Consider the following 11,887-nt stretch of genomic DNA (forward strand, 5'->3'; position numbering starts at 1 on the left):
TATTGAGGCAGATGGGGATCCCTGAAGAGTTTGTGGAAGTGGTAGAAAGTCTATACCAAGGGATTAGTAGCCAGATCCTCGTTAATGGTGGTTTGTCCAAAGAGGTCAGAGTGATGTCTGGGGTGAGGCAGGGGTGCCCCTTGTCACCAGTCGCATTCATTTGCGTAATAGAACCTCTCCTAAGACATGTGTGGAAGGATAAGTGTTTTAAGGGTATGTTTGTACCAGGAGGTGGGAATGAGCCGGTTAAAACCCTTTGCTATATGGATGACGTCAATTTTCTCTGTAATTCGACAAGGGATGTGACAAGAGCAGAGCTGCAACTTGGTATATTTGGTGCAATTTCTGGTCTACGTGTTAACTGGGGGAAAAGTAGTATCTGTGTGTTAAGTGGCTCTTGTGAGGTATCTAAGTGTAAGCTGAAGTGTGTGCAGGAGGTGGAGGTGTTGGGAGTGCACTTCGAGAGAAACTTGGTGAACCAGGTAAACACGGCTAAAGGGGTGGAAAAGGTCTGTAAAAAACTAAGTTTGTGGAAAACTAGAAAACTTTCTCTCTCTGGCAAGACTTTGATTACTAAGGCGGTAATTCTCCCCTTGTTAATGTACTTTTCTGTAATCTTTCCTCCAAACAAGAGGTGGGTTCAGAGGATTACAAGAATGTTGTTTATGTTTTTTTGGGGTTCTAAGATGGAGAAGGTTGCCAGAGAGGTGGTTATGAAGAAAGTACAACAGGGTGGGTATAACTTCCCTAATATTGAACGTTTTCTGGAGGTTCAGTGGTGGATGGTTCATCTCAGAACTTTCTTAGCAGGAGGGAAAACTGCAGCGTTAATGCGCTACCTGATCGGATGGCCGTTACTGAGGTGGGGGTGTTGTGGAAGGGATCTGACTAGGCCAATGTCAATGATATCCCCTGTGTACTATTTAAAAATGTCTGCCTTTTTTAAGAGAAATCATTTGCAGGAATTAGGGGAAGGCTCTCGGAAGAAAGAAACATTATGGGCATGGTTGAGAAAGGATGAGCTGCCGACGAACATTTTTGGTTTAAATCTTAAGAGAGCGGAGACTGTGTGGAAGAATTTATTATTTAAGGGCATTACAAACAAGCAGAGGGAGGTGGTATGGTTGTCGCTGCACAATTGCTTGACTACAATGTCCTTTTTAAAGTCTAGAGACTTGGTAAGGAGGGAGGTGTGCCCTAGGGAAGGTTGTGCTGGGACGGAGACTGTGAGACACTTATTTTGGGAGTGCTTTTTTGCAAGGAATTTTTGGAGTTTGCTGTGTGGTTTTGTGGAACGGGTGGTGGGGATTGTTGGAGTGTCTTTTGAGTCTGGTGTTCTTGGTGTGGTGGGAGGTGGCAAAGGGAAGCAACGTAAGATGTTTGTCTTGTCTGCTGTCATAAGAGAAGTGTTGTGGGAATCTCGATGTGCTTTGGTAAAAAAGAAGTTGGTATTGCTTGAAAAAGATTGTGTGGAGTGGGTGATGGCAAAAATGTTTTTTGTTTTGGCGGTGGAAAGAAGAAGTATGGGGGTGGAAGAGGCGGATGGTTTCTGGAACTTTGTTAGGTGGCGGGTGGGTGAAGGCTAAGTGTGGTGTGTATTTGTTCCTTATGAATAATGTATAGAGTTTTTTTATTTTAAATGATTTTATCTTTTTGATACTGTCTACGCCACTATGATGAATGGAACACAGCTCAGTGTAAGTTTCGTGTGTTTGTTTTGCTGAGTTTATGTGATTCAATCTGAGTGGGAAAAAAAAAAAAAAAAAAAAAATCTGTTCTTATCAGTTTAATATCTGATACGTCCCCTATCTGGGGACCATATATTAAATGGATTTTTAGAACAGGGAGATGGAAGAAGAGCTTGCTCTGTCCACTCCACGCATCGACCTGGTATTGCAGTACCTCCAGGACCGGTGCACCCCTCTCTTATGCAGTTTCAAAAAACAGATTGAACAACAACACAAATCTTCCTTTTGCTTGCTCAATGGCAATGTTGCTTTTTTTTGGAGGGCTCACCACAAGCTGTTAATTCTTGCAATAATAAACTTGCATTTAACCCCTGTGTGTATTGGTGTTTTTGCTTCGTGTCAGTTTCTTGGCCTATTTCTCTCTCCCCCCTCCCTCCTTGCGCTCCATATTTTTGGGGTCAGGAAGAAGCAGCAGGTAAAGTGGCAGTTGCAAGAAGCCAAACCTAGCAAGTCAGCAAGTCAGTAGCAAGTCAGTAAGCAGACACATTTCGACAAGACAGCTAGCTAATGTTTCATCAATCTTTCTCCCAAGGCCCAAAACAAAGCCTTCACTGCCAGGGTCAGTTTCGAAAGGCAGCAGCAGGCAGGCCCAGGCCAGGCCAGGCCAGGCCATTTCAACAGGCCTGACTTTGCTCCATCTCTGCTGTCCCTTGTTGCAGCTAGCTCAAAGTCAGTCCAGGAGCTCAAAGTCAGTCCAGGCATGCATTCCTTCCCTCACTCCCTCGTTTTCGCAGCCTGTGTCTCCCTCTAGTGGGTCCCCGTCTCGTCTTCCTCGTTCATCTTACCAGGAGGCGGGTCCATGCAAATGATTTCCCTCGTTAGCCATCAACGAGGAGCACCTGGCTGTGTGCAATTAGTGCTCAAGGCTGCCTAATTGGCAGTATGAAGGTCAGAATGGGCTGCAGGTGTGTTAAGGAGGTGTTAGGCAGCTGTGTGGAGGGATTAGGCCTCAAGCCCGGGTAGGTGTGAAAAGTTGCTGTGCCTGTGGCTGCGGCCAGCCTAGACCGGGGGAAGGCTAGACGGGCATCTCTCAGCGAGCTCCTCGTTTGTGCCAGGCCGCCGCTCGCTCGGAAAAGAGAATAATTGGGTTATCGCTTCTCGGCCTTTTGGCTAAGATCAAGTGTAGTATCTGTTCTTATCAGTTTAATATCTGATACGTCCCCTATCTGGGGACCATATATTAAATGGATTTTTAGAACAGGGAGATGGAAGAAGAGCTTGCTCTGTCCACTCCACGCATCGACCTGGTATTGCAGTACCTCCAGGACCGGTGCACCCCTCTCTTATGCAGTTTCAAAAAACAGATTGAACAACAACACAAATCTTCCTTTTGCTTGCTCAATGGCAATGTTGCTTTTTTTTGGAGGGCTCACCACAAGCTGTTAATTCTTGCAATAATAAACTTGCATTTAACCCCTGTGTGTATTGGTGTTTTTGCTTCGTGTCAGTTTCTTGGCCTATTTCTCTCTCCCCCCTCCCTCCTTGCGCTCCATATTTTTGGGGTCAGGAAGAAGCAGCAGGTAAAGTGGCAGTTGCAAGAAGCCAAACCTAGCAAGTCAGCAAGTCAGTAGCAAGTCAGTAAGCAGACACATTTCGACAAGACAGCTAGCTAATGTTTCATCAATCTTTCTCCCAAGGCCCAAAACAAAGCCTTCACTGCCAGGGTCAGTTTCGAAAGGCAGCAGCAGGCAGGCCCAGGCCAGGCCAGGCCAGGCCATTTCAACAGGCCTGACTTTGCTCCATCTCTGCTGTCCCTTGTTGCAGCTAGCTCAAAGTCAGTCCAGGAGCTCAAAGTCAGTCCAGGCATGCATTCCTTCCCTCACTCCCTCGTTTTCGCAGCCTGTGTCTCCCTCTAGTGGGTCCCCGTCTCGTCTTCCTCGTTCATCTTACCAGGAGGCAGGTCCATGCAAATGATTTCCCTCGTTAGCCATCAACGAGGAGCACCTGGCTGTGTGCAATTAGTGCTCAAGGCTGCCTAATTGGCAGTATGAAGGTCAGAATGGGCTGCAGGTGTGTTAAGGAGGTGTTAGGCAGCTGTGTGGAGGGATTAGGCCTCAAGCCCGGGTAGGTGTGAAAAGTTGCTGTGCCTGTGGCTGCGGCCAGCCTAGACCGGGGGAAGGCTAGACGGGCATCTCTCAGCGAGCTCCTCGTTTGTGCCAGGCCGCCGCTCGCTCGGAAAAGAGAATAATTGGGTTATCGCTTCTCGGCCTTTTGGCTAAGATCCAGTGTGGTTTATACTGCGGTGTGACTTGGCCAAGAGGTGTCTGGGGTACCCGAAGGTCGGCCTTGGGGGGAGCGTCCCTTTTCGGAGGGCCCCCCCTTGCTGCTATTGGCTGTAGGATTAGTCCCCAGACAACGAGAAGCGACCGCCTTTTTAAAGGCGTCCGGAGCGTTGTTTCAGGGGCCCCTTTTGGGGGTGCCCCTGGACGGTGGTGAGGCGAGGTGCTTTCCGGTACCAACATGGCGGGTCGTGGACTACGAGACTCGCTGCGATTCCTGGTTAAGCCAGAAGCAAGATCAAGTGTGACGTTGAGGACTGTCGTTGTGGAAGTGTTGATGGATGTCTTTGATGTTAAGGTAAAAGATGTAGTGTGTCTGCAAGATTTTCCCCAACAGGGGACTTATGATATCACTTTTGGGTCTTCCGAGGTGTGCTGGAAAATCTTTGAGGAGGCGAAGAAGAGGAAGGATGACATTTTGGAACTGTTTGAAATTCTGCCCCTTTTCTTGCAAGAAGAAAAAATGATCACAGTCCATCTTTACAACCCCTTTGCGGATCCAGCGTTGGTTTGGGCTTTCCTGGAGACGTACTGTGAAAAATTAAGAGGAGGAGACAAAGTGATGAATAAATTCGGGATTTGGACAGGGAAATACAGATTTTTCGGGAACTTTAGAAAGGATGAAGAATGTATTGGTGGTGTAAAGAGACCTCCAGCCGTCTTTACGATCGGAGGTGAGAGGGGTTTTCTTTTTTATCCCGGTCAACCGAAATACTGTAGAAAGTGTTTTAAGTATGGGCACTTAAGCGCTGACTGTGATGAGGGACTAGTGTGCCGATTTTGTAATCAGTCGGATCATACTGCAAGGGACTGTACGAAATCTAAGGTTTGTGATATTTGCAAAAGAGAGGGACATGTCGCCAGGCAGTGTGATAAATACCAGGATGCTAAGAGGACTTTTGCGGATATCGTGGCACGGGAGAATTTCCAGCGAAGGATGGATGCAAGAGAGAAGCAGCGGCTGAGGCGTAGTTATGACGTGGGGGGAGGAGTCAGAGGAGGACCCGCGGAAGTTAATAATGATGCGGCCCCTTCTGGCGTACTTTGGCCTGTCATAGCCAAGGATGCCGTGCCTAGAAATAGGGGTGTCTCGGCGGACGGAGCAGGTAATGCTTCAGCCTCTACTGGTAGAGTGGAGGCTGGAGTGGCCGGTTCTGGAGCTGGGGACCCTTCGCTGGGTGAAGAGGATGTGGCGTCTAGAGAACCTGAAGGACATGGAGAAGAGGTCATGCAGCAGGATGATGAGGCTGAAGAATCTGAAGAAGAAAGTGGGACAGAGATCTCAGTCGCTGGGTCAGGACGGAGTATGTCCCGGCTGATTGGTGATCTGTCTGAGAGTGGAGAGGAGATGGATGATGCGGATGAAGAAGAAGAAGATTTAGAATGTGGTCAGCGCTTTGTGCCTTCAGCAATGGAGGGGGGAGATGCCTCAGTAAAAAGAGCTCGGGTTGAAGGAGAGGACTCTGGGAGTGGGGAAGGGTCTCTCTGCATTGCCCTTTCTGGGGACTCTGAGTTAGAGTCCGCCAGTTCTCCCGGTCCAAAGAAATGGCAGAGGAGAAGTAAGAAAGATAAGGAAGGAAGAGAAGAGGAGAATATGGAAGAGTTTCCTTAAAGGCTTCCTATGGCTGGTTTTTTTTTCTTCTTTTTTCTGATGGCCTTAACCGTCAGTTCTATTAATGTGAGGAGTGTGAGGTCGGGTTGGAGGCGGGCTACCGTTTTCGATAAACTATCTGAATGTAGAGCAGATGTGTTGTGCCTACAAGAATGTGGAGTGGAGAGGGTTCCAGAGCCTCATGAGTGGAAGTATGGGGGGAGTGCATGGTCTCCAGCTTGTGTATCCAGATGTGAAGGGGTGGGTATACTTATTAAAAACCCGCAAGTAGTGATGGTGTCACAAGAGGTAATTGTGCCCGGAAGATTGTTATTGGTTATTCTGGAATATGTGGGGTGTAGATTTAGGCTTTTTAATTGCTACGCTCCTGCAGACAGACATGATAGGAATGATTTTCTTAATACTTTAAAGCTATACTTACCTGGAAGGATGCCTACAATTATAGCGGGTGACCTTAATTGTATCAGGGAAGTAAGTGATAGAAATGGTACGGGAGAGGAGAGTAAGTTGGATTCATCATCCAAGTTATTAAATGAGATGGTGGTGGATTTGAAGTTAAAAGATGTAGCAGTGGAAAGGGAGGGGAGGGATGCCTCTCATACTTATTTCTCGGACCGTGGCTCTGTTAGTTCAAGAATCGATTTTATTTTCTTATCTGAATTTATTACAGTGAAGAGTTATGAAGTTAAGCCTTTTTTATTTTCGGATCACAAGATGGTTTACTGTACTTTTATGTTGGAGGAGGGGATTGTTTTTGGAAGAGGGTTATGGAAACTGAATACCACAATTTTAGAGGAAGAGGAGGCTTGTACTAAGTTTGAGTGTTTTTTTACACGTTTGGTGAAGAGGAAAAAGGAGTTTGAAGAAATATTGCAGTGGTGGGATTGGGTTAAGGTACAGATAGGCATTTTCTTTAAGAAAGCAGGAGTGGAAAGAGCATGGCGGAGGAAGGAGAAAGAAGAAGCTTTGGTGGAGAGGTTGCACCTATTATTAAAGTGTAAAAAAGCGGGTATTGATGTGGAGGGGGAGTTGGAGGAGGTGCGGGAAGAGAGGAGCAGTTTCTTGAAGGAAAAAGGAAAACAAATTATTTTTAGTGCAAAGGTGCAAGATATGGAAGAAGGAGAACAGTGTTCAAGGTTCTTCTTCAAAAAGGCTATGGGGGCAAAAAAAGTTATGAAGAGTGTGTTTACAGAGGAAGGGGAAGTGTGTGGAGAAGAAATGGTAAAAGAAGCGAGGCTTTTTTATGAAAAATTATATGAAGAGCATGCTGGAGCTACGAAAGAGGAAATTATGGAATACTGTGAAGTCCTGAGAGGAGGTTTGAGAAGTGAGGAGGCAGAGGCTATATTAAATGTAGTTACAGAAGAGGAGGTGGAGGGGAATTTGAGAAGGATGCCGAAAAATAAAACTCCAGGGGAAGACGGGCTGCCGGCAGAATTTTATGTCAAGTTTTGGCCGATCTTAAAAAATCACTTGGTGGAGGTGGTAAAGTACTGTGTGGAGACTGGGAATCTGTCCCCATCAATGAAGGAGGGGGTGATTACCTTGCTATACAAGAAAGGGGAGGAGCGTGATTTGAAGAATTGGCGACCGATAACTTTATTAAACGTCGATTATAAAATAATATCAAAGTTGTTAGCGAGTCGTCTCAGTCAGGTTGTTGGAAGCCTAGTGGGGGAGTGGCAGACATGTGCAGTTCCTGGTAGAAGGATCTCAGATAACTTGACGTTGTTAAGAGATCTGATCTTTTATGCTCAGTCAAATAATCTTCCACTGGCCGTAGCTGGCATTGACATTGAAAAGGCATATGACAGGGTTGCTCATTCCTTTTTATTCGGAGTTTTGGGACAGATGGGTTTCCCAGACAAGTTTTTGGTGGCTCTTAAAAAATTATATACTGGCATGACTAGTCGTGTTCTGGTAAATGGTAAAGTGTCTGACCCTTTTTGTGTAAGTTCTGGAGTGAGGCAAGGGTGTCCCTTGTCCCCAGTTATGTTTATATGTGTGATGGAACCCCTTTTGCGACATGCACAAAGGGATAAGATTTTCCGAGGTTTTTTTACTCCAGGAGGGGATGGTGTAAGAGTAAAATCCATATGCTATATGGATGATGTTACGTTCTTTTGCTCTTCTCCAGCAGACTTAAATAGAGCGGAGCTGCAATTAAGGATATTCGGGAGTATGTCTGGTCTGCAAGTGAATTGGAATAAAAGCCAAGTGTGTGTGCTAAGTGGGTCCTGTAGTACAACGCAGAGTCGTTTGAAAACCACTGAAACTATTGAGGTATTGGGGGTGCGGTTCCAAAGGAACATCATGAGTCAGGATAATACCCAAAAAGTGATAAGTAAAATAGTCCAGAAGTTGGATTTTTGGAAGTTGAGGCGCTTGACACTTTCTGGGAAAGTTCTGGTGGTGAAGGCAGTGATACTGCCTCTCCTGTTATATACTAGTCTAATTTTTCCACCGAATATGAAGTCTATCCAAAAGATTACCAGACTACTTTTTGTCTTTTTCTGGGGTGCAAAAATGGAGAGGGTGTCCCGTGTTACTGTTATGAAGGATGTGAAACTTGGGGGATATAACTTTCCTAATGTTCAAAATTTTATTGGTATACAGTTGTGGATAAGTCATTTTAAAACCTACTCTGCCAATGGAGTTGCTGCAAGGTTTGTGAGGTATTTAGCTGGGTGGACTATGCTGAAATGGGGATGGTGTGTGAAGGACCTAAGGAAACCTGTGGCCTTGGTCCCATCCTTTGTATACTTACGTTTGCACCAGTTTTTTTTGAAAAACAAATTGAGTGAGCTGGGGGTTGGAGCTATGTCTAAAACTAATCTTGTTAAATGGATGAGGAGAGAAGAAGTGGTGACTAATATTTTGGGTCTAAAGTCTATTTCAGCGGAAAAATGTTGGGGGAATTTCTTGACCAAGGGTGTAACTAATAGACAAAAAGAAATTTCTTGGATGGCATTTCAAGGCTGTTTACTCACAAAATCCTTTTTAAAAGCAAGAGATTTAGCTAGAGATGATAGATGCCCAAGGGAGGGATGTGGGGAGGTGGAAACTGCAGCTCATGTTTTTTGGGAGTGTAATTTTGCAAAAAGTGTGTGTAAAGAAGCAGAGAAGTTCGTGAAAGGTGTGGTGGAGGTGGAGAATATGTGTTTTTTAGGGTGTTTTTTTGGTTTGGTGGGTGGAAGGGTGCAGCAACGACGGAAGGCCTGGATTTTCTTTGCTATTTTTAAAGAAGTTCTGTGGGATGTTAGGTGTTGGAAGTGGAAGAAAAATGTTAATGTTTCAGAAAAAGACTGTATGAATTTATGTTTGGCCAAATTATATGTTGTGCTGTTGTATGATAGAAGGTGGATGGGGGTGGAGGATGCAAACGTGTATTGGAAGTATGATAGGTGGAGGAAAGAGTTTAGTGGGGGGTAGGGTTGTTTTTACTTACTGTTTTTACTTACCTTTGTGAAAAAATGATGTCCAGATGATGAAAGGAACGCTGCTTGATCTCTGGAGAGTTGCTTGAAGGAGTCTTGAGTACGCGATTCATTCTGAAGGAAAAAAAAAAAAAAAAAAAAAAAAAAAAATCTGTTCTTATCAGTTTAATATCTGATACGTCCCCTATCTGGGGACCATATATTAAATGGATTTTTAGAACAGGGAGATGGAAGAAGAGCTTGCTCTGTCCACTCCACGCATCGACCTGGTATTGCAGTACCTCCAGGACCGGTGCACCCCTCTCTTATGCAGTTTCAAAAAACAGATTGAACAACAACACAAATCTTCCTTTTGCTTGCTCAATGGCAATGTTGCTTTTTTTTGGAGGGCTCACCACAAGCTGTTAATTCTTGCAATAATAAACTTGCATTTAACCCCTGTGTGTATTGGTGTTTTTGCTTCGTGTCAGTTTCTTGGCCTATTTCTCTCTCCCCCCTCCCTCCTTGCGCTCCATATTTTTGGGGTCAGGAAGAAGCAGCAGGTAAAGTGGCAGTTGCAAGAAGCCAAACCTAGCAAGTCAGCAAGTCAGTAGCAAGTCAGTAAGCAGACACATTTCGACAAGACAGCTAGCTAATGTTTCATCAATCTTTCTCCCAAGGCCCAAAACAAAGCCTTCACTGCCAGGGTCAGTTTCGAAAGGCAGCAGCAGGCAGGCCCAGGCCAGGCCAGGCCAGGCCATTTCAACAGGCCTGACTTTGCTCCATCTCTGCTGTCCCTTGTTGCAGCTAGCTCAAAGTCAGTCCAGGAGCTCAAAGTCAGTCCAGGCATGCATTCCTTCCCTCACTCCCTCGTTTTCGCAGCCTGTGTCTCCCTCTAGTGGGTCCCCGTCTCGTCTTCCTCGTTCATCTTACCAGGAGGCGGGTCCATGCAAATGATTTCCCTCGTTAGCCATCAACGAGGAGCACCTGGCTGTGTGCAATTAGTGCTCAAGGCTGCCTAATTGGCAGTATGAAGGTCAGAATGGGCTGCAGGTGTGTTAAGGAGGTGTTAGGCAGCTGTGTGGAGGGATTAGGCCTCAAGCCCGGGTAGGTGTGAAAAGTTGCTGTGCCTGTGGCTGCGGCCAGCCTAGACCGGGGGAAGGCTAGACGGGCATCTCTCAGCGAGCTCCTCGTTTGTGCCAGGCCGCCGCTCGCTCGGAAAAGAGAATAATTGGGTTATCGCTTCTCGGCCTTTTGGCTAAGATCAAGTGTAGTATCTGTTCTTATCAGTTTAATATCTGATACGTCCCCTATCTGGGGACCATATATTAAATGGATTTTTAGAACAGGGAGATGGAAGAAGAGCTTGCTCTGTCCACTCCACGCATCGACCTGGTATTGCAGTACCTCCAGGACCGGTGCACCCCTCTCTTATGCAGTTTCAAAAAACAGATTGAACAACAACACAAATCTTCCTTTTGCTTGCTCAATGGCAATGTTGCTTTTTTTTGGAGGGCTCACCACAAGCTGTTAATTCTTGCAATAATAAACTTGCATTTAACCCCTGTGTGTATTGGTGTTTTTGCTTCGTGTCAGTTTCTTGGCCTATTTCTCTCTCCCCCCTCCCTCCTTGCGCTCCATATTTTTGGGGTCAGGAAGAAGCAGCAGGTAAAGTGGCAGTTGCAAGAAGCCAAACCTAGCAAGTCAGCAAGTCAGTAGCAAGTCAGTAAGCAGACACATTTCGACAAGACAGCTAGCTAATGTTTCATCAATCTTTCTCCCAAGGCCCAAAACAAAGCCTTCACTGCCAGGGTCAGTTTCGAAAGGCAGCAGCAGGCAGGCCCAGGCCAGGCCAGGCCAGGCCATTTCAACAGGCCTGACTTTGCTCCATCTCTGCTGTCCCTTGTTGCAGCTAGCTCAAAGTCAGTCCAGGAGCTCAAAGTCAGTCCAGGCATGCATTCCTTCCCTCACTCCCTCGTTTTCGCAGCCTGTGTCTCCCTCTAGTGGGTCCCCGTCTCGTCTTCCTCGTTCATCTTACCAGGAGGCGGGTCCATGCAAATGATTTCCCTCGTTAGCCATCAACGAGGAGCACCTGGCTGTGTGCAATTAGTGCTCAAGGCTGCCTAATTGGCAGTATGAAGGTCAGAATGGGCTGCAGGTGTGTTAAGGAGGTGTTAGGCAGCTGTGTGGAGGGATTAGGCCTCAAGCCCGGGTAGGTGTGAAAAGTTGCTGTGCCTGTGGCTGCGGCCAGCCTAGACCGGGGGAAGGCTAGACGGGCATCTCTCAGCGAGCTCCTCGTTTGTGCCAGGCCGCCGCTCGCTCGGAAAAGAGAATAATTGGGTTATCGCTTCTCGGCCTTTTGGCTAAGATCAAGTGTAGTATCGACTTTAGCCCTTAGGGGTGTCTCTGCTTCACAGCTAGGACGTTGAGAACCACTTGTATCTATCCAAGCTAATTGGTCCTTGTGGGGTACCCTCTGCTCGGCCTGGTAGGATCGTTGATTAAATTCAGCTTCACCTACTTGCTGCTATTGGGTTAGAGGCTTAGCCCCCACAGGGAACGAGATTGCGGTCTTCCCTCCTCCCCCACCCCGCATTACTACCTCCGGGCAGTAGATGCTAGAGCCTTTTTAAAGGCTACGAAAAAGAGCGAAGACGTCGAGGAACCAGAAGGAAGCCGCCTAAGAAACATCTGAAGCGACATCCAGATCCTTGACGATGGGGAAGAGCGAAAAGAAGACCGGAAAAGAGAAGAAGAACCCCGTTCCAGCCACTTCCTCCAAGCCCGGGAATGCCGCTGCCTCAACCCCCGCCCCTACCCCGGCCAGCACCA

The 11,887-nt window shown here is 46.6% G+C and overlaps 1 long non-coding RNA gene, 3 other non-coding genes and 2 pseudogenes across 4 annotated transcripts in view; 5 read left to right on the top strand and 1 right to left on the bottom strand.

Moving 5' to 3' along the window:
* LOC141139261 (uncharacterized) overlaps positions 1-11,887 on the bottom strand; it is a 54,227-nt gene that overhangs the window by 27,404 nt on the left and 14,936 nt on the right. The gene's annotated exons all lie outside the window — the stretch shown is intronic.
* Positions 1,712-1,924, top strand: LOC141141836 (U2 spliceosomal RNA; annotated as a pseudogene).
* On the top strand, positions 2,839-3,029 carry LOC141141759 (U2 spliceosomal RNA). Its single transcript, XR_012244208.1, has one exon. It is a non-coding gene; the product is annotated as a U2 spliceosomal RNA (small nuclear RNA).
* LOC141141823 (U2 spliceosomal RNA) lies at positions 9,184-9,379 on the top strand. The gene has a single exon (XR_012244248.1). It is a non-coding gene; the product is annotated as a U2 spliceosomal RNA (small nuclear RNA).
* LOC141141761 (U2 spliceosomal RNA) lies at positions 10,294-10,484 on the top strand. Its single transcript, XR_012244209.1, has one exon. It is a non-coding gene; the product is annotated as a U2 spliceosomal RNA (small nuclear RNA).
* Positions 11,399-11,567, top strand: LOC141141991 (U2 spliceosomal RNA; annotated as a pseudogene).

Source organism: Aquarana catesbeiana, linkage group LG04 (assembly GCF_042186555.1).
Source record: "Aquarana catesbeiana isolate 2022-GZ linkage group LG04, ASM4218655v1, whole genome shotgun sequence".
NCBI classification, from domain to species: Eukaryota; Metazoa; Chordata; class Amphibia; order Anura; family Ranidae; genus Aquarana; species Aquarana catesbeiana.